Source organism: Belonocnema kinseyi, chromosome 6, assembly GCF_010883055.1.
Source record: "Belonocnema kinseyi isolate 2016_QV_RU_SX_M_011 chromosome 6, B_treatae_v1, whole genome shotgun sequence".
NCBI classification, from domain to species: Eukaryota; Metazoa; Arthropoda; class Insecta; order Hymenoptera; family Cynipidae; genus Belonocnema; species Belonocnema kinseyi.
Genome location: NC_046662.1, coordinates 74262977 through 74286020, shown reverse-complemented (window position 1 = coordinate 74286020; position 23044 = coordinate 74262977). Strand labels below are relative to the sequence as shown.

General features: G+C 34.1%; 1 protein-coding gene across 1 annotated transcript in view; it reads left to right on the top strand.

The window, feature by feature from the left end:
* Positions 1–5176: 5176 nt before the first annotated feature.
* Positions 5177–23044, top strand: part of LOC117174614 (leucine-rich repeat-containing protein 15-like) — a 39197-nt gene continuing 21329 nt past the window's right edge. The window contains exon 1 of the mRNA XM_033363859.1: positions 5177–5245. The gene's annotated coding sequence lies outside the window, so the exon portion shown is untranslated. The remainder of the gene's footprint in view (positions 5246–23044) is intronic.

The following is a 23044-nucleotide window of genomic DNA, read 5'->3' as shown; positions in this document are numbered from 1 at the left end:
AGTCCTCTAGAATCAAATCGAAGGGCCTATGACAAAGCCACCGAACGCGTCCTCGAGTTGCGGATAGAGGGTCTCAGTACGAAGGGTTTCTGCTGAATATGGTTACCAAAATAAATAGGCAGTCGCGGACAATCGTCCAGGGTGGTTCCGAAGGAATTAACCCCCAAGCGGAGGTATGAAAACCGTGACAAAAGCTTAATGGCACCTGACTGAGGTGTCTAGAACGGTGACTCTGGGATACCGGGCGTCCTCTCAGAATACGCAGCCTTATCCTTGCATGCGTGGCTCTACAAGGATGGATGAACCCCTTTCCCTAGCTTCTCGTCGGAACAACAATGACAACACCAAACATAGTTGTAGTAAGTGCGGTTCAAAACAACAGAACGCGCAGGGCTCCCGACAAAGGGTCGGCCAACGATTCCGACCACTCTAGAGCTAGGGGATCCAACCAAAATGTATTCAATGCGATGGATCGGCGAAGTCTCGGGACTTTTATGTGGACAGAGCGACTAAATCACGACTTGCTAGAGTGCTACGATGCGAGTGTGGCCCCTGAACGGGGTTACATGGCGCGGCTGCATGCTCTGTGGTGCGAGAAACAGCCGGAGCTATCGCACTTTTCGCAGCAACAGTTGCGAAACCATGTCGAACTACTCCAAAAAAGGGGTTATGTAAGTGGAACGCCTACTCTAACACAGCTAGAATAAGCCGGTAAGAGAGAAAGAGAGGCGACACTAAGCCAAACCGCGGGCAGGAATCCAATAGAGGGAGAGCAATGCTTTATGACCCAGAGAAACATCAACACCAAGGTTTCTCTCAAGTCTAAAGATCTGGCTAAAATGGATGATGGGCTTCGTGGACATTTTTCCGAAGAATCCGACCTTTGGGCTATCAACTATTGTGTGTATAATGCAGCGAGAGCTTTGGCCGATGCGAACCGTAAAACAAAATCAACGGCTGATCATAAGACCAAAAGGCGAATGCATCAACTTGCCATAATGATAGGCTGGAAAAGACAGTACGGGTTCCGCATTTAGTGTGTGATTGACTACATCACATGTGGTAGGGATTTTACGGCCCAGGTTCGAAAGTTCACGCGCGAACTCCGGACCCGTTATCACACACGTAACAAGTCAAAGCTGCTGACCATCAAACAGCATATTGTTGAGAGAATACGGATACTATCTGATGCTAAGAGAAGTATAGAGCGGAGAGAGAGGTGGGTGAGATAAAATCAACAGTTTCTCTCTGACCCATCTCGACTCTTCCAAGACCCTCCAGTTACCACCCGCTCGATCCAGAGGAGGTCGAAGTATTTTGAAGAAAAGTCTACGAAGTGCAGTATAGACTGGACGATGACAGCTTCAAGGAGCTGAGTGATGCCCTCATAACAGCCGATCAAGAATGCTCACCCATCACTACCGAGGAGGTGAAAAAGTATTAAGAGGGATGAAGAACTATTCCGCACCGGGACCAAATTGTATTAAAACCTTCTGGCAGAAGAAGTTTCCTTCAACCCATCAACATTTGGCCCGTATTTTCACCTCATATTTAAAGTCGGAAGAGCCGATTCCAGAGTGGTTGGTGGAAGGGTGGACAATACTCCTGCCGAAAATAGGCAACTCAGCTGACTCGAAGATTTACAGGCTGTCTGACTACATTAAAGAAGGAAACAGTGAAGAAGAATCGAAACAGACTTGTCTGAACACACTGTATAAGATATTCACAGCTATCATAAATGATAGGATTGTACGGGCAATTAAACCTGTGTGGCAAGAAATGTATGAACAACGAGGCTCAAAGAAAGGCGTAGCGGGATGTCGGGAGAACCTGCTCATCAATACGTGTTTCTGCAAAGATGCAGAATTCTACCAGCGTAACCTATCAATGGCCTGCATTGATTATCGGAAAGCTTTCGATTCGACCTCCCATACAGTTATCATCTGTCTTCTGGAAAGCTAAAAGGTTCATCCCTAAAACGTTAGGTCTATAGAGAGATTGATGCCGCTTTGGAAAACCAGATTTACTATCTTATCTGGAAAAAATCGTGTGACAACTAACAAGGTCACTTTTCAGAGAGTTGTCTTTCAAGGCGACACCATGAGCCCACTCCTCTTTTGCCTTACATTATTGCCACTATCTCTAGCACTTCGCCATTTCGACTGGTACTTGTGCGGCAAACCTGCAGATCGAAAGTACAAGGTCACTTACGTATTTTACAAGGACGATCTTAAGATCTATGCTAAAAACAAAGAGCAACTACATCTAGCTCTAGAGATTTTCGAACGATATACTAAGGAAATTGGAATGGAATTTGGGTTAGAAAATGCGCCAAGGTTTATTTGAAGCGAGGAAAACTTAATGGCATCCCTGAAGATCCTGAGCTCGTTGATAGAAGAACTATACGACACCTTTGCGCCGCAGAGACTTATACATACCTGGGCGTGCCACAGAGCCGCATTCAGGATGCTACATCTATAAAGAATACTCTCCGAAGCAGATACAAACGTCTCATCTGGCAAATTTGGTCTTCCGAACTGTCGGCTAGGAACAAAGTATCTGCAACGAACATGCTTGCCGCCCCGGTAGTATTCTATTCATTTGGACTGGTTCCATGGACGAAGGACGAGCTCAGATCCCTTGATATCGGGACAAGAAAGGTTCTGCACATGAACAAAAGCATGCATCTTACGTCTTCTGTTCCGCGACTGTACGTCGCACGCCGTCAAGGTAGTCGTGGAATATTGAGTCTTGAATGTCTTCACAACAGGATTATTCTGGGTACAGCACATAGAGTCGCAAATGGAAGAGACCCTCCTCTTAAAATGGTCAGGAATCACGAGGAAGCAGGCAAAGGAGCGTTTCTGTACAAAGCAGTGGAGGAGGCTGCTAAAACACTTGAACTTAACTTCAGTATTAGGGTTGAGCAAAATGCATCAAAGCTTATCTATCTCGAATACTCGCTCCTGAAAGCCCGGATTAAGAAAGCGCAAGAGAAAAACTTTCGTGAACACCTCTTCGATAAGGGGATGCACGGTATCTTCCACAGAAATATGAAGGATCAGTCAATGTCGTGCGAGCTATCGTTTGCTTTCCTTAAATCGCCCGGATTGAAGTTTGGTACGGAGGGTTTCATTGTGGCATGCCAAGATGGTGTCATTTCCATCTCAACATACCGTCACCACATTTTGAGCCAAGGCATTCCCGATGATAGCTGCAGGGCGTGACATGCACACCCCGAGCATTTAACTCACATACTATTTAGTTGTCCAACTCATGCGGGAACGACCTACATCCAAAGGCACAATGCGGCACTAAGAGTGCTTTATTACCATACCTGTCACTCTTACGGTATTAACCTTAATATCACTCCTCCAAACGCGCCTAAGGAAATCGAGTCAATTGTCGAGAATGGGAAGTGCCGCATATACTGGAACTTTATAATCTCGACAATTGTTTCTATTACACACTCGAGGCCTGACATGGTTCTTCTTGACTTCGAGAAGCGAACCATGTTCGTTATCGAATTTTCGGCACCAGCTGACAAAAACATCATAGTCAAGGAGAATGAAAAGAAAGATAGGTATAGAGACCTTATAAGGGAGTTGGAACGATTGTACCCGTAATATTCTGTTAAACTAATCGTCCTTATCATCGGCACTCTTGAAGGTGCCGAGCTTTCACTCGTTAATAGCCTGAAAAGTATCCCTGCGTGTCAACACTATGCTAAAACACTTGCGGGGAAAATGCAGAAGGCGGTAGTTCTTGGATCGCTCCGTGTTCTCAGGGTGCATGAAGCTTTTGCCGGATCGTCGTATTGATTCCGTTACAGACTGTCACTACCTATTGCACGGTCGTGAGACGTGGTTGCTGAAATTTTACCGCGATTTCGCTGGGAGCGGTGCAATCTATTATTATTCTGCTTAACATACTATCACTATTCGAATACATTTGAGAAAATCTAGATATTGCAGGGAAAACTATGCACGAATAGGTCACTTTAAAAAGCAGGCCATTTAAATTTAATAGAATGTGCAAAAAAAATCTGAAAACTTCTGATTAAAATATCCGGCACAACATTTATGAGCAATAAATCTGTAAGATAAAAAAAACTGATTTTCCGTAAGAAGACGAAAATTGTGACTTTCTTATGTGAACAGCTTGTATCGAAATTAACTTGTCTCCTGGTAGATTTTTACATTGTAATCAAAGCTTGCGATCTAATTAACAATATGTTCTTAGCACAATACTTATCGTTTTGTATTTACCATTATAAAAAACTTTTTGTTACTCTCTTCGTTTCTGAAGATTAGGTCAGAAAGAGTAAGTCACAGGGACAATTGTTTATTCTAATTGGCATAATTGAATTGCTGGGTTAGGTATGGTTTGAATAATGTTCGTCATTTAGCACCATTGAAACCATTGGAGTTTGGAGTCTTTCGGTGATACTTTACAATTATGGAAGAGGAAGTTTTTCTTATCTATAATTTGGTCACCAGAAGCGATGACCTACTCTTCAGTAAAAAGCGTAAAAACAAACTACGAAAATATTTCCTTAAAAATTAAAAATAGGTTATTAATTGATTTTATGAACTTTGTAAAAATAATTAAATTAACAGTTACGATTTTTCCCTTGGTTTTAATTAATGTTTTCAATGAAGTTTCTATAAATTATACACAAAATTTATAAATTGTAGTTATCTACTCTTGCATGTCTTCCTCGAAAATGAATTGTACTAAATGAAAAGTACCAACTTTGCAGAAAAAATTTTTCTAAAAGTAATTACTGACATAATTAACTAGCATATTTGTAATTAATAAACAATAAAGTCATGAGCAACCGAAAACTTTATTGATCTTTTTTAAATTCCTTTATTTGTACCCTTACTATTGGCCATCACTCTGAAAGGGGAAATTATACCCTTATACGCTTAAACAAATATTTATGTTTCTGGAGCTCGGTCTGAAGATTTAAATAACTTCAATCGCAGTTTATAGTTATAGACTCCAGACAGACGACAGTCATTATTTTTCATCCTTATTTGGAATGCTGACTCGGAATAAATAATTCAAAGTAACTTTACAATGTTATCTTTGTATTATTATGATGTTGCCTCAAATCTATATAAGCGTGGAATGAACTGGGCGCTTTTTATTAGCAGAGCGACAGTGAACGAACAAGTTTCTTTCATAAAACTTATAGTTCTTCTCAGCCGATCGTGTTTGGAACGTATTAATAATTCAAGTATGTTCTTTTATTATTATTTTATTATTAAATGTTCCATTTTCTCAACTTCGATTATCAATTTTTATAGATTTGATATGAAGAAAATCGTTCAATCAAAACATGATTTATTTACATCTTATTCCAGAAGTAATGTTTTATCTGTCTCAAATCAGAACTGATTTAATACTTCCAATTAAGCTTCTTGATTTACAATAGTCTTTAATTATATTAATTTGTTTTATTTAAAAATTTTGAATTTCAAAAGTAAACCTTTTTGGTAACCTGCACCTAAAACAATGTTAGACTTTGTAATTATTTATGATGCAGATTTCGCGAGACAAGTTTCTTTATACATATATTAGGCCCATTACCAACTAGTGAAAAAATTGACTTTTTGCAGACTCAGTGAAATAGTTTTTATCTGTGTTGTATATATTACTAGCAGTCTTGCGCGCGCCATGGCGCGCACGGATTCATCTTTTTATGAAAAAGAATAAATCAAAAGCCTATATTTTCTATGTTATACATGTTTATTGAATGTTACAAAATATTAGTACAAAATAAAAGAAGACACCAAGGGATGAGTTCTGTATCTGAAACTGTAATTAATCTTTTATAATAGGATTTCAACAAATTTGATATTTTTTGTAGAAAAGGAAATTGAACTATCTTATTCCAAATGAGCTTTTTTTATTAAAAATTAATTTACACTTTATATTGATGAATAGCATTTATTACAATTTTGTAACTCATGTTGATGATAATCATATTCTTTAAATAAGGAACTTTGTATTTTTAAACCATAATTTTTATGAATCAATTTAGCAAAATTTTTGCACGCACATTATAATAATTAATGACTTTATAGGTAGAAAACCACATGTAATAAGCTTCTTAACACTTGGTAAACTCTCCCCTGAAAATCTTGATCAAGTCTCCCTAGTTCAAGCGTTTAATGTCATAAAAATTTTAGCAATAAAATTTAGTAATAAGTTTCATTATTCCGATTTATACAAAATCATTACACTACTTTCTAAGAAATAACGCGATATTGGATTACTGTACGAATTTTGATTACAAGAGTAGATAAATCCTTACAAGGTTGGAAAAAAATTACATTATTGAACGCACATTTCCGCCAATTTTCGAATCTACGGCTTAGTTAAGTCCTACTTTCTCCTGGACTTTTCACATTAAAGTTTATGAAAAATATAAATATTTTCTTTAAAATTAAACTTTTAATTATTATTCATAATTTCAGTTAAAAATTCATCTCTTTGGTTGAAAGATTTACTATTTTTTTAAAAATACTTTTTTTTCTGAAATAAATAAATTTTTTGTTTGAAAAAGTCACTTTTCGACTTTTTGTTTAAATTCGAATCTCTTATATAAAATTAATCTTTCTGATTGAAAATTCGTTTCCTTATTTTTACAATGCATCTCTTGAAAGTATCTGCATTAGTTGAAATATCAAATATTACATTTTCTTTCGAAAATCCATATTTGCAGTTTAAAAATTCAACTACTTTGTTGAAATTTTACATATTGGTTCGAAAATTCAACTCTGGTTAAAAATTTTAATATTTCGTTGAAATTCTTTTCTTTTTGTTTTAAGATGTCCAGCACTACGTTTTCATTGAGAATAATTTTTTTTAATGCAACTCTTTTTGGATAAAGATCAATCTTTTTTGTTTGAAAATTTGGCCATTCAGTTTAAAATTTATATTTATAGGTTGAAAATCTTAATATTTGGTTAAACGTTAAACTATTAGACTGTAAATGCAAATCTTTTATTAAAAAGTCAAATTTTCAACAAAACCGTTTACACTGAAAATGAAAAAGTTTAATTTTCAGTTTAAAAAAATTAACGAATTTACAACCAAATAGTTACTCTTTCATCCAAAAACATCACATTTTAACAAAATAGTTCAACTTTTTAAAAAGTAGATAAATTTTCAACCAAAAACTAAAAAATATGATTATTTTAAAACAAGAACAGCTGAATTGAACCAAAAAATGCATTTCAAGAAAATTTTCTAATTTTCAAGCAGAGATAAGTTTTAAACTAAAATAGTGGATCTTTAACCAAAATAATTAATTGGTAAAAGGTTGTTTTACCTTAGAACAATCAGAGAAATGCTCAACAAAAAGATAAATTTGCAACCAAAGAAAGAAAGAATTTTCAATAAAAGGATTAAATTTTTAACTATAATAATGAATCTTCCACCCAAAAAAGATCAATTTTTACTCAATTGGTTTAAAATTTAACCAAGTAGTCGAATGCAAACAAAAAAGACAAATTTTAAACAAAATAATTGAGCCCTCAACAAAGCAGCATTAACAAAAGATAATTCACAATTGCCAATTACAGTTGTAGATGTATATATGCATATATTATCGAGCGCAAAGCTCTAGAACGAACAAAGAAAAATATCTACAAAATTGTTGAATTTTCAATCCAAAAAGGCAAGTTAAAAAAAAGTTGAATTTTCAAGCAAAGGGGATACATTTTTTGTGCTTATGTTCACTAAGAAAATCAAGTTTCTATCCAAAGAGATGAGTTTTTAACCAAGAAAAAATTTTAGTCAAGACAGAAAAAAAAATTCAATTGAATTGTTGAACGTTTTCAAAAAAAAAATTAAAAAAAATTGTTCGCTTATAGTTAAAAAATCAAGAAACTGGTTGAAAATTCGTCTTTTCTGTAAAACATTAATCCCATTGGTTAAAAATTAATCTTTTGAACATAGAATTGTTTTCTATAACGAAAAAATAGTTCTCTTAAAATGGAATCTAAAAACAACATAATTCCCTTCCTGATCGATTCAGCGACTTGAAGTGCAGACCTGCCTTCTATTAAATGGATTCGATCTCCTTTCAAATAATTTTTATAACTATGTTTTTTTTTTAATTAATTTTTCTTATAGAAAATTCCACGATCACATTTATGGTAGAAAATTAATTTTTTTATTTAAAGTGTGATCTTTTTGAGTTAAAAATCTAACTAATTGTTTTAAAATTTATGGATTTTTGTAAAAGATTGTCTCTTTTAGTAGAAAATTCACCTCCTTGTTTGAACATTTATTTTTCTGATTTAGGGTTCAAACATTTTTCTGAAAATTCTTTTTTTTTCAAATTTAAATTATTGAAGTGAAAATTTAAGTTTCCATTTTTTGTTGAAAATTTTGTAGAAAATTCGTAATTTTTTGTAGAAAAGTTATATTCTTGGTTGAAAATTAATATTTTTCAGTTTGTTAGAAAATTAATCCTTTTTGTTTAAAATGGATGATTTTTCGTTAAAGATTGAAATATTTGGAAACAAATTGATCTGTTTTAATACAGTATTTAGAAATTCAGAATTTTGTTGAAAATTCGTCATTTTTGGTAGAAAAATAAACTTCCTAATTGAAATTTCATCTTTTTTTCGAGGATTCTATTACTTTGTTAAAAATTCCGTTTTTGGTGAAAAATTAATTTATTTAAGAGAAACGTCGATTATATCTGTTTTCTTGAAACTTCAACTATGTATCATCAAATGCATCTATTTTAGCAAAATTTCAATTAATTTGTTGAAATTTAATTGTTTTTAAATATTAATTCTTTGAATATAAAAGGAATGATCCTATTTCTGGGTTTATATATTTATATTTTAAATTAAAAATTGATTTTTTTTAAAGTTGAAAACTCAAATATTTGTTTAAAGATTGATCTTTTTGATTCGGGATTCAGTTTTTTTACTAAAAATTTAACTGCACAATTTTAGGATGAAAAAGTATATTTATTATTTTAAATTAATTTTTGTGTTGAAAATTTGTCTTTTTGGTAGTAAATTAATTTTCTTTGTTGAAAATCTTATCTTGTTTATTGAGGATTCAACTATTTTCTTTATTTTTTTTTGTTTATTAAAAATTAATGTCTTTAAGGAAAATTTGCACTATATCATTGTTGTTTCGAAACTAATCGGTTTATGTAGAAAATTAATTTCATGGGTAAAATATTAATCTGTTTTTTATTATTTTTAACATAGATGTCCAAATTTGATTTTTTATTGTATTATATGGGAAAAAACGTCTTGTATAATTTACTATAAAAAAATTTATTCGCTGAGAGATTTTACTAAATAATGTATAGAACCTGCTTGATTTTAAGTGAATTCTATCTTATTTTTAATACTTTTTAGAATATTGTTTTTGGATTGAAAATTAATTTAGTTGAAAACAATTTACATCTGTATAAGGTTTCTTACAATTTATAATAATAATTTAGCTACAAACAGGGTGTTTGAAAAATAACAAAAAAGGCATAAAATAAACAAAATTAATATAATTACATATAAGTCACTGAAAGAATAATTTGTAAACGACTTTTTCGATTGAACATTGTTTCATTAAATAAAAAATTGATGATAAAACTTTTCTGACTACATTGGTATTGTTTTCTCATCAATTGTACTTCTTTAAAATAAAATAATTTTTGAAGATTACTGCAAGATTTATTAATAGGTTGTAATGAAATATTAAACAAAATTTAAATTTAAAAATAAGTAATTTAAATTTTTTATTAATTTAAAACTAAGATATTAATAAAAAAATAATGCTTCCAATTGTAGAACTAGGTACCTACAAGATATTATGTATTGTTCACAGATCTAATAAACCTAACTGATGAAGGCCACCATTGTGTGCTTAAACGTTTGAAACAACTTAATTAGTTTCAATTCACCTGACCCTAAAGCCAACAACTTACATCAACAATTTATACAAAATTCGGTTATTTATTTAAAAAAAAATTGTTCAATAGAAAATTAATCTTTGTGATTGAAAATTCATCTTTGATGTTAAAATTTCTACTGTTTGGTGTCAAATTCATCTGTTTTAGTTAAAATTTGACATAATCTGTAGAAAATTTCATTTTTTATAGAAAATTAACTTTTATAAACTAAAAACTGCATTATTCTAGTTTTGTTCATAATTTGATATTTTTTATTTAACCTTGATCTTTTTTAGTTAAAAATGGAATTATATGTTTGAAAATTTGTGTTTTTTTGTTAGAAATATAAAACTACTTCCTTGAAAATTCATCTTTTTGATTGAGGATTCAACTATTTTGTTGAAAGTTCCTTTATAGTTAGTCAAAAATTAATTTATCTAAGATGAAATTGCATTATACAATTTTTGATAGAGAATTGATAGTTGAAGTTAAAAATTGATCTTTTGTAGTCGAAAATTCAACCATTTGTTTGAAAATGCACATATTACGATGAAAATTCGTTATTTTGGTAGTTATTTTGGTCTTCTTGTAAATTCATCTTTGTGATTAAGAACAAAAATATTAAGTTGCACATTCCGTTTTTTGTGTTAAAAACTAAATTCTCTAACTGAAAATGTAACTATCCCACTTTTGGTGGAACATTGAAATTTGGAATTAACAATTGATACTTTTAGATTGAAAATTCAAATATTTGTTCCAAACATAGTGTTTTTTATATAACATTAATCTTCTTGGTTAAAAATACATCCGTTTGCTTAAAAGTTCAACTATGTACAATCAAATGCATCTATTTTAGTAAAATTTCAATTAATTTGTTGAAATTTAATTGTTTGTTGTTAAATATTAATTCTTCGAATTAAGAAGGAATTATCCTATTTCTGGTTTTATATATTTATATTTTCAATTAAAAATTTATCTTTTTTAGTTGAAAACTCCACTATTTGTTCTTTATTCAGAATGTGTCCCCTAAGGGTTTACATGACTTCCATTCCTTATAATCTTTCCGTTTATATCTATATTTTTTTACAATTTTATCCTTTCTATATATAAAAGTATTTATTACTATTTACATAAAGTCTTGCATCTAGTTTCTTATTTCTATTTCCTGCGATAGCGCAATTTAGGACTTATTAGCAAACGAGTGAGCGATCGAACGAAAGCGAGAGTGCAAGCGAGAGAGAGAGAGAGAGAGAGAGAGAGCATGAGAACGCAATTACAGCTTAGTCTACTTAACTTTTACCTTACCATTACTTACAATTTTTACGCTTCTAATCTAAGCGACTTCCGTTTCCTTTTTCTTTCACTTTTTGATACCTCCATTTACCTTTTTTGCACGTGAATTCTTTCATTCTCTCTCATTCGCTCCTCTAGCACCCTCCAACTCCTTCATCCATTTTTCTCCTAATCCATCTTCCCCTAGAATCTTAACCACATTTCCCTACCAGCTTCCTTTATCCTCCATTCCTCTCCTACATCCTTCCCATACAAGCTCCCATGTTTCCTCCTCCCATTCACATATTCTACACTTTCTGTTCTCTTATTTTTCCCAGTATATCCCCTCCCTTACTTCGTTTCCCAATCCAAATCTTTCTATTCTGGTCCACCTTCTCTCGCCCCATCCCTTTTCTGAATACTTTGGCACCCCTTTCGTTTTTATCATCTTATACCATTTATTGTATTTTGAATCCTCAATCCCCCCCCCATCTTTCTACTAATTGTCTTTCCCTTTCCCTTTTTTACCATTCTTCATAGTTTACTTCAGTCTCGTCTTCTATTTCTCTATCATTAAAGAACTCCCTCCCTTTTTCTTCCCATCTCGTTAATTCGATCGCCCTCCCTCACCTCTCTTTTATCTGCATCAAACACTTTCTCGCAAACTCCCCTCCCTTTCCCTCCCTCAGCTTCGTCTCAAATTTCCATGCCCTCTTTCCCGCTCTAATACTTAACTTATCCCTTTGCGCTTCTTCTTTCACCATATATCCTGGCGTCATCCAGTCTGCCCCTAGTGTCTACCTTATATTCCTTTCTTGTAAACTCTCAATATCTTAAACTTTCTTTCCATCCCCGTATCTCTGCTCCATAACCTAATACCAGCCATACCAGTGTATCAAATAACCACATTCTCGGTCTCCAATTTTTTAACCTTCTTTTTCCTAGTTCCCATATCTGTTTCATTACCCCTGTTGCTTTTTTTTATCCTTTCTCTTATATGAGCTGTATGATCTCTATTCGTTTGCAAGACATATCCCAAATATTTATACTCTTTGACTTCTTCTAACTTTATTCCTTTCCATCTTCCTGTCCATTCTTTTTTCCTTCCCCTTCTGCCATCAACACTATGTCGCCTGCGTATGCCAGTGTATTTATCTTTTCCTTCCCTATTCTAACTCTTCCCCAACCCTTTCTCCTCATTTCTCCTTCCAAGTCTGATATTAATAAATTAAATAAAAGTGGGCTCAGAGGATTGATACTCTCTTTATTAATCCCTCTCTTATCCCCTTTTTTATTATAACTTTTTCTATTTCTCCTTGGTCTATCTTCAATCTGTCTTCAATCTGTCTTCAATCTCTCCGACAAAATAGTTACATATACTTTATACAGCGTTGGCATCAACGTCACCCCCCTATAATCTTTAACCTCCTTTCCCTTGCCTTTCTTTACTATTAGTATAACTACTCCTTCTTTCCATAACTCCATAATGTCCCCTTCCTCATCTCTTTCTCTTCCATATTATCCTCCCTTAATAACTTTTCTCTCTACTCCTCCTAGCAAGTCCAAAAAATATTTCTTCCATTCTATCATTTCAATATCTTGGTTTACTCTTTTTCTTCTTTTCCTTTCTCTATTTACTACCTTCCATACGTCTTCTTCCGTCCCAGCCTTCTCCGCCTCTTCCTCAAACCTTTTCGCTCTCTTCCTCTTTCTTTTGGTAACACAACTCAGTATGCTCTTTCTTTTTTTCCTCTATATTCTTCCCCATTACCTTTTTCTTTTTTCCACTTTCCTAATTCCTTTCTGACCTCCTTTTTCTTCTCTTTGCAGTCCTCATCTCACCGACTTCTTTCCCCATCTTTTTAACCTCATTTTTGTTTGTGCAATCTAATCCTATTTTTATTTCCCCTATCATTATTCCCATCTTCTCGTTCACATTTCCCTCTCCCATTTTGATATTTCTTATTTTTTCTCTAAACTGTTCTTTTCCTTTCCTTGACCAATCCCCTTTTCCTACACTTTTTACATTTGCTCCCCTTTTACACATATTGCTATTGCTTTTTTGTCCCTCTAATGTCACTATTAAGGGAAAGTGATCCGAATCAATATATTCACCTACCTCTAGTTTATTAACCTTCTCTCTTACCTCATCATCCACTATCACATAATCAATTACCGTTCCCCTTTCACTTCCTGAGCGTGTATATTCTCCTTTTTCATCACCTTCTATATTTGCGTTTAAGATATACCATCCCAACTCCTTCAAGTTCTTTAACAACTTTTTTCCCGTCCCCGTTTCGGACCTTATCTTTGGATTTTCTTCCTCTCTCTTCTCCACATTCCCTTCCTCCTATGTCTCCTGTTCTCGCATTGAAATCTCCAACTATTATCAGCCTGTTTTCTTCTTTATTTTCTTCAATCATTTCTTTAATCTCCTCTATTTTCTTCTGCATATAACCGTTCACATAAATTCCCACTACCTTCCACTTCTCTCCTCCCATCTTTGCCTCTTCTACTATTAATCCTTCTTTTTCTTCATTCCTGTCTTTCTTATCTTTCACTGTTATACATTCATTCCTCACTCCCATCACCATTCCTCCCATTTCTCTGCCCATTTTATTCTTCCTCTTTGCATTTTGCACTTGCCATTTGTAACTTCTTGGTAACCTTTCCCTTACTCTTTGCCATCCCTTTTCATCTAGCCACGTATCCATCATTGTTCCTTCCCCTTCTAGTTTCCCTGCACCTCATTTCTTACTATCTGTCCCCTTTCTTCATCCTAATCCCACCATACTCCATCTATCTGTATTCTCCCATACTTAACCCATGTTCTCTTTCCCTTTCTTCTTTCCTCTTCTGTTATTTTACTTAATTTATACTGCATCTTCCTTTCTACTCATGTCAAATCATCCTCTATTCTCTCTGGAATACCATATAATAACCTCTTCTTTGTCATCACCTCCCTCTTATGTTCCCATTTCTTTAGTTTCACCAGTACCATTATCTCCCCTCGTCGCTCTTCCCTTCCTACATTTTGCATTTCCTCTATCTCTACCTTAGCATCAAACCTTTTTAGCACTTCGTCCACCCCTTCCTTCAGCTCCTTCCCCTCTAATCTTATACCCTTTATCACTATGTTTAATTTTCTTTCTTCCCTTTCTTTCCTTTCTATTCTTTGTTCTATTTTTCTCAGCCTTTCCATCTCCTTATTCCCACTCTCGCCCCCACCACAATCCCCGTTCGAGCTTTCAAGTTTCTTCATCCTACCTCGCATCTCCTCTACCTTTTTATTATTATCTTCTCCCTGCTTCTCTAGTTTTTGCTCCAATGACTGCATCCTCTTTTCTAACTTTTCCCTGATTTCTTCCCATTTTTTTATTTCTTTCTTAACTTCAGCCATTTCTCGCCTAATTTCCTTCTTTAATTTCTCTCCCCTTTTCTCCTGCTTTTCTTCATAAATCCCCGTTACCTCTATCATCACTTCTCGAATTTCCTCGTAGTCTTTCCTCTTTTATCAAAACTTCACTTTCATCTCCACTACCGTCACTCCCCTTACTATTATCACTCTTCCCTAACAAACTCTGCTTTTCCGGCGGCGATCTAAACATTTTCTGATATTTTACGCTCGCACCGATATCTTCCTTCTCTTCACTGCTTTCCCTCTCCCCTCTCTTCCTTTTGATAAATGCTTCTATTGAAACTACGCTTTTTGCTCTTAATCTCTCCTTTTCTATAGTTTTTTTTATATTTCCACCTTGCCTTCCTTTCCTTGATCTCCTCTTTCGCCTTTCTTTGTCGCTACCCAACCCTGCTACTACCAATCCGATCAACACAGTCCTCCCACCCTGTCACAATCTCAAAACAAACTTCCACGCAAATCTGTCTCAATCGTCCAAAATAACTACCACCCCTTTTCAATCTCATTTGAAAAATCGTCTTTTTGGTAGAAAATTATTTTTCTTTTTTGTTTATCAAGGACTCAACTATTTTCTTGATTTTTTGTTTGTTTGTTAAAAATTAATGTCTTTAAGGGAAATTTTAACCATATCATTGTTGGTTGAAAACTAATAGCTTTTTGTAGAGAATTAATGCTATGAGTAAAAATTTAATCTGTTTTTTTATTATTCTTAACATAGATGTCCAAATTGGATTTTCTGTCTTAGATAGGAAAAAACGTCTTGCATAATTTACCATAAAACAATTTTAATCGCTGAGAGAATCTGTTAAATAATGTGTAGAACCGGCCTGATTTTAAGTGAATTCTATCTTATTTCAAATACTTTTTATACTATTGTTCTTGCATTCAAAATTAATTTAGTTGAAAATTCCATTAATTGTTGAAAACATTTTTTTTAAAAAGAAAATTAATCTTTTTTGTTAAAACTTTGATTATTTGGTGTCAAGTTTATCTGTTTTAATTGAAATTTGAGATAATCTATTTAAAATTTGATATTTTCGATTGAAACCTAATGTTTCTTAGTTAGAAATGGAATTATTTGTTTAAAAATTCCCGGATTTTGTTGAAAATTTGTGTTTTTTGTTAGAAATATCAAATTTTTCTCGTGAAAATTCATATTTTTGATTGAGAATTCAACTATTTTGTTGTAAGTTCCTTTTTAGTTGGTCAAAAACTAATTTCTCGCCGACCATTGGGTGATAAAGAAAGTGCCCGTACTTCACTATAGTATGTATCTGTTGCTGGAGGTTTTCAAAACTGTGTTTTTATAAAATAAAGATTGAGTATTTGGCAAAATTGTTGGAAGATATGAAGACCCGATACATCCATAAAACTGAACATAATTAATTGAATGCCACATTTCTTAAATCATATATTATTGAAAAGCATATAAAACATTGCAAGCCTATATATTTATGCAGCTGTTTTGTGGTGAAGGTGAATTACAAGGAGTTTAATGGTACTTTTCTGATATTGAGTAAAGTTAATGTAACATTGGTGATATAAAATGCGGTAGCAAATTAATGAGATTTTGAGGTTATTATTACATTTTGCAATTGAAGAGCGAACTGTTCGCAGTTAAAAAATTTATCAAAAAGACGTAGGATGAAAACATACAAAGATATTTTTTATTTTAATCCTGATTAAAATAGTTTTTGTTTTCTCACCAAAAATTTTACACATTTGAATGAAATTTTTGTGAAATTTGTATGAAAAATTTCAGTAATTTTCAATGTGTTTCAAACATGGAGTAATTTTTTCATATTGAAAAAATGAGTAAAAGCTTAACTTCCGTTAAGTTTTTATAGCACATTTTCGTAACGTTTCATTGGAAAAAATAATATTTTATAGATTTTTTGTAGATATATGGATGATTTACATTAAAGTGGCAAACATTATCTAATTCTGCGATCAGCAGTTAAAATCATAGCGAATTCCATGCTTCAAAGGAATATTACTTAATGTTAACGTTTATATTAATAACAAATAACAACTTAAACATTAACTCGTCATTAAAAATATACTAACCCTACCGATAAAAATCGCTATATTCGCGCTCGTTTTGTGCTGTAACACCTTTTGGGATAAGTTTTTGTTCGTGTTTTTTTTATTTTCTGTCGCTCTTATCTTCAACTTTGAAAGTTGCTACTATTTACAAAAATGAGTGGCGATTCAATTGTGCTGAAACTGCGATGTTTTGATTCACAACCTATCGGACGGTGAGGAATATAACAGGGGCCTCTTCTTATTCGTTCTTAATATTCTTGCTAGCGCTGGTCTCTCACTGAATGAGTCGAACATTGACATCATTTATCGTCTGGGGAGAACGCAAGGCAGTAGGCCCATCCTGGTGCGTTTCAGTTCTAGTAGATGGAAGCAGGAGCTTCTCAACAAACGCGCGGCTTTCAAAGAGTTAAAACTTTCTGTCACACTTGATAGATCCCCAGAGGAAAGGCAAGACACTGCCACTAAGCTAAAAAATGCGGGTATTAACGTGTTTGTTAAGGGTAGCAGTATTATGCTGGAGCACCGTGAGCTATCCTCTACGGAGGTCGAATCACTCTTAAATGAAAGGGTAAATAAACAAATTCCAACCGAAACACACTCCTCGTCAAGAAGCAAAACCAAAACACAAAAAAAGCGCATCACGAATGGATCGAATAGCTCCCTGGAATCTTTTATGGGTAAAACTGTTTTAAAGCCGGAAAAGTCTCAGTCTAAATGTCAAAAACCTACTAGGCCTGGTAAGGTTTAGCAAGTTGCAGCAGAGAAAGAATTCGCTAATCAGGATATCATATCTCAATCTCCTAAGGGCAGCAACCTTCGCATCTTTTTCTGGAATACTCACGGCCTTTAGAATTTTTCTGATAACGCCAATTACGTACTCAGCTCGGACATCATCTGCCTGTGCGAGACATGGGCAACTTTAAAGAATTTAGAATCCCCTATTTGGATCCCTGATCACATCGCTATTGTAAGTAATGCACAACGTTCTGCTAGAGTTGGCCGCCCTGGTGGGGGTTTATCAATTTTTAAAAACAAAGATGTATTCAACTTTGAAATTCTATTAATTTCTCCTACGTGTATTTTTGTTAAATGTTGGCATAGGGCATTTCAATTTATTGTGGGTAATGTTTATTTTAAACCATCTATGGATGCGAAGATTTTCGAGCAGACTTTTGAGGAGGAGCTTTCCGAGGTTATATCGGGTTATCTTGATTTACCAATGTGTTAGGAGGCGATTTTAATGTTCGTATCGGCAACCTAAATATTGTTGCATGCAATATTGGCGCAATAGACCTGATTTATAATTTTGAAGTACTTCAATTGCCTACATCATCCGACCACCTTCTGGTTCGCGTTGATATTTCGTATTTCATACAGATGGACACAAGAGTAAATAGAGACACATTTTTATTGTACAATAAAATAATTTAGAATGAAAACCGCAAATGTGACTATATACATGGAATGTCTATTTTTGAGAACTCTGCGTACTTCAATGGCGAAATAAATACTCTGAATAATAATTTAATTTTCATAATATCATCTGTCGCCGATAAGTTGAATTTACTCGCAAAGCCTAAATGGTATACTCCAGGAAAGAAACCTCGGGATGATAAAGAATGTACAGTCACGCGCCGTAGGCTTAGACAATCTCTAAATGTGTTTAAAAGGTCGGGTTTCGCCAATACGGAGGGGGCAAAATATCTAGAAATCAAAAGATCTTTTCTGGAGTTACGTAGGTCCAAGAAGAGGCAATACGAATATGCTCTGCTGAATTCACTAGCGGCTTATAATAATTTTAAGGATTTTTGGGCAGCAGTCAATAGATTCAGATTGCGGTCTCCTTCGACTAACAATGTAAGCATGCATGCATGGCAAGACCTTCTTTTTTCTCTTTATCCGATTGAGGCTGCCATTTGCATATAGTGGATTGTAAAAAAACACCCTTTATTGGACTGTGATATCTCGATGGATGAAATTAAAGCCTCTTTATTTATACGAATCTTTGCTTTTTATATCGATTTTAAAAAGGCTTTTGACTCAGTAAACCACTGTCATCTATGGAACAAACTCCTAAGGATAGGCATGTCCACTAAAATTATACGAATTATAAAAACTCTTTATGATAACGCTAACATGTCTGTTCGTACTTGCAAGGGACTGACTTCATCCGTAAAGGTAGCTTGTCTGGTGGTTCAAGGTGAGATCCTTAGTCCTGTCCTTTTTTCACTTTTCATATATGATCTAGAAGAGTACTTACGAAATCACGACATTCATTGAATTTCAATAGATCACTTATGTGACGTTATCCTACTTGCATATGTGGATGAGATATTCATATTCGCTCACTCTCAGGCTGACTTACAAGGAAAAATTAACCTTATTTCCCCATACTGTATGAGCAATTTTTTAACGGTCAACGAAGCAAAATCAAAAGTTATGGTATACCACAAAGGTCGGCCATGTGAATACAAATTCTTCTACGCACAGAGTTAGCTGGAGGTAGTGAGCGAATTTGTCTATCTCGGTGTCAACACATCAGACTCGGGTCTTTTTTATAAAGAGTCCATAAAAAGAATGTCTGCTGTGAATATTGCTATGGGTGCTGTTTCAAGAATTTTATTTGAATCTAAATATAATTCCTGGAAAACTAAGACTACCCTTTTTGTAGCTTCACACTTAGTGTTCTTTTTTACGCAATAGAAGTGTGGCGATTAGGGTACTTTGATTCAGTCGAGAAATCACAGTCCTCTTTCTTTAAGAAAATACTAGGCTCACCAACATACACGCCGAATTTTGCTCTCCGCTTAGAGACAGGTAGATTACAGTTAGCTTATGATATATTTAATTTCGCGCTGAGATGGTTGTCAATGTTGCTGGGTATGCCTGATGATAGGTATCCTAAAAGATGTTTTCTTAAATTAAAGGCAATGTCCTTAAAACCTGATTACAACCCGAAGTATAACTGGGTTCTCCAGCTGAAAAATATGTTCACTCTATGTAACTTGAAGAAAATGTGACTTGACATGGATTCTAGGTTGCTCATTGAAAATATGGATGTTTTTATAAATAACTTTTCTAATTATCTCTGGCGTTCCGACTATGACAGATCTCTCCATTCAAGTAGTCTCCAAGTCTTCCCATATCTTAAACTCTACCCGGACTTCCAATCATATCCTTTCTGTATAATTTTTATTATTGTTCAGCTTAGACTCCTGGGCTCTATCAGGGGTTTTATACGTTTCGGAGAATATAAATTTACTTACGACCCTGTTAGACTCTGCCCTATATGCAACCTGTCAATATCAGAGGAGCTTTATCATTTGCTGGCTGTTTGTCCTACCTATTCTGACTCAAGAATATCAATCTTAGGTCACCCAGCAACCACGACAGTCAACAGCCAGTATTGGCTGAGTCTTTTAAACTCTGATTGTCTACACGAGCTGCGCAAAGTTGCATTGTATGTCTCGCAGATTCTACAAATAAAAGCATTTATTCTGGAGACGTGACTGTCTTGACAACCTTAAACAATTTCTCCGCTTGTACAATTTTTGTAAGTTACTTCTTTTTATTCTGCTGCTTAATCTGGCTGCATATGATTACTTTTTGTATATATTTGTATCTTGTATTGTTACTCATTTGTATCGACCTTCAGTCGAAAAAATAAATTTTTGAATAATAAGCATCCAGAGGTGACTGTTGTCACCTCCAACGCTCATGGCCGCTCATAATTGTATACCCACAACATCATCGCAGGAGGTTTCAAGCATCGTATTAAATTATTTGAATTAACTTATAACATTTTAATCTCATCAGTCACTTGACTTAGTCCGTGGTTATGCTGTATAACCGGGTTTACCCGAGTAAAAGTTTAATAAAAACATAATAAATGCTTTGAAGGCTTTAAAATGTCCTTTCTGAAATTGAAATAAAAATACGATCATAACTAACAAGCAGAGAGGTTTAAATTGAAATAAGAATTCGATCATAAATGATGAGCAGAGGGCCTGTATTGCGACGGTATGGGTGGCAAGGTGGTGGTAAAGCAGAAGCGTCGATTTGTATTATCGACCTTGAATTTTTAATCGATTATTTTTCCCAACAGTTATCCAAAAATACTGGCGCATATTTGAACTGTACGGCGCTCATTGGCTCTAGTTCGCGTACGTATTTAAAAATCAAGTACCGACGCGCACCGTAGCGAATGAACTGTACTCAAATCCAAGCAAGCGCAGATCAAGGCAACTCCGTTGGGAGCATTAACTTCAAGAAAACACGTGTAACGTTCCATTACTGTCTAACTAATCTAACTCCACGGATGCCTTTGTCGCATGCATGTAGCTATCAAAGAACGAGCAATCATGACAATTTTTTCAATATTTTCCAACGCTGTCTGACCCATTGACACCTCGTGTCTCACGCATATAGCAATAAAAATCGATTATTGTGACAATCGAAATCGACAATATCGTTTAGAGATTTTTTATCAAGGAAAAAGAAAGATTTTTTCCAAAATTGTCACATTTTTTCCATAAATCCATGAATTAATTGTACAAATGATAACATTAAATTTCAGTTTACGTATCTGTCTATTTTTAATGTATAAATAAGTGACTTGTTCCAAATTACTATTTTAATGAACAATTAAAGGAAATAAGCACTGTCAAAAAAATTAGATACTTCCATTTTTTTCTGTTTCAAGTATTTATCTTGTTTTTAAGAGTCTGTTTGCATATTTCTACGCAGCTTAATTATTTGACTTCTCCATACAATATAGAATCAAGTCATTAGCCAGCAGTTAAGGGATAAAGGGGCAGTTCGCAGCTAGTCACGCGCGTATCCTTAATATAAAACTTCTAAACGATACTGTCGATTCGATTGTCACAATACTCGCCTTTTATTGCTATATGCGTGAGACACGAGGTGTCAGTGGGTGAGGCAGCGTTGGAAAATATTGAAAAAATTGTCATGATTGCTCGTTCTTTGATAGCTACATGCGTGCGACAAAGGCATCCGTGGAGTTTGATTAGTTAGACAGTAATGGAACGTTACGCGTGTTTTCTTGAAGTCAATGATTCCAACGGAGCTGCCTTGATCTGCGCTTGCTTGGATTTGAGTGAAGTTCATTTGCTACGGTACGCGTCTGTACTTGATTTTTAAATACGTACGCGAACTAGAGCTGACGAGCGTCGCACAGTTCAAGCATGCGCAAGTATTTTTGGATCATTGTTGGAAATAATAATCGAATCGAAATTCAAAGTCGATAATACCAAAGATAATAATACGAATCAACGCTTTTGCTTTACCACCACCTTGTTACCCGTACCGCCGCAATACAGGGCATCTGCTTGTTCTTTATGATCGAATTATTCTTTCAATTTAAGCCTCTCTGCTTCTTCTTTATGATCGTATTTTTATTTCAATTTCGGAAAGGACATTTTAAAGTCTTTAAAGCAATTTAAACGAGCTATCTGGACCATTAAATATATCTATCTGAGTGCCTGAGGAGAATTTCTCAGAGCTTCTCAGAGCCTTGAGAATCTTTAGTATATGCTCTGAGATTTCTATCGGTAGGGTTAGCATATTTTTAATTAAAAGTTAATGTTTAAGTTATTATTTGTTATTAATATAAACTTTAACATTAAGTAATATACCTTTAAAGCATGGAATTCGTTATAATTTTTGCTATCAAAGTCCATTGTTGGTGTAAAGTGCGACGTTTTGAGATTTTGAGGTTAGGAATAAATTTTAGAATATAAGAGCGAACTGCTGGTCGCAGAATTAGATAGTTTTTGCCACTTTAATGTAAATCATCCGTATATCTACAAAAATCTGTGAAATATTTTTTCTTCCTATGAAACGTTACGAAAATCCTATATGTAAAAACACGTAACCTCCATTAGTAGCGCATGGAGGCTGAATCTCACATAGTGGATTTAATCACGTAATTTATGGCGACTGGCGATCTCTGTTTTAAATGTATAAAATTAATCGAACTTAAAACTAGATTTCTAATTTTATCCATCGCCAAGGATTATTTTAAATTGTGTCTTTTTTTCACTTAATAGATATATTGCGAAATCATCAAGTTTAATAATATTATATAAATTATAATTCAATTTTTTATCAAAACGTAAAGTTATTATAAGCTAAATTACAATTACGAGGGTAGTTCAATAAGTCCTTAGAATGAAGTATAAAAACAATTTCTTTTGGGTAAATTTTTTTTATTTTTCAACATAATCTCCTTGGAGCTTGGAGCATAATCTCCTTACACTTGGTCAATCGCTTTTCAATTTTTTTTAATCCTTCAGAAAAGTGCGTTTTCGGAAGTTCCTCAAAATAAGCACTTACAGAGGCAATGACGTCTTCGT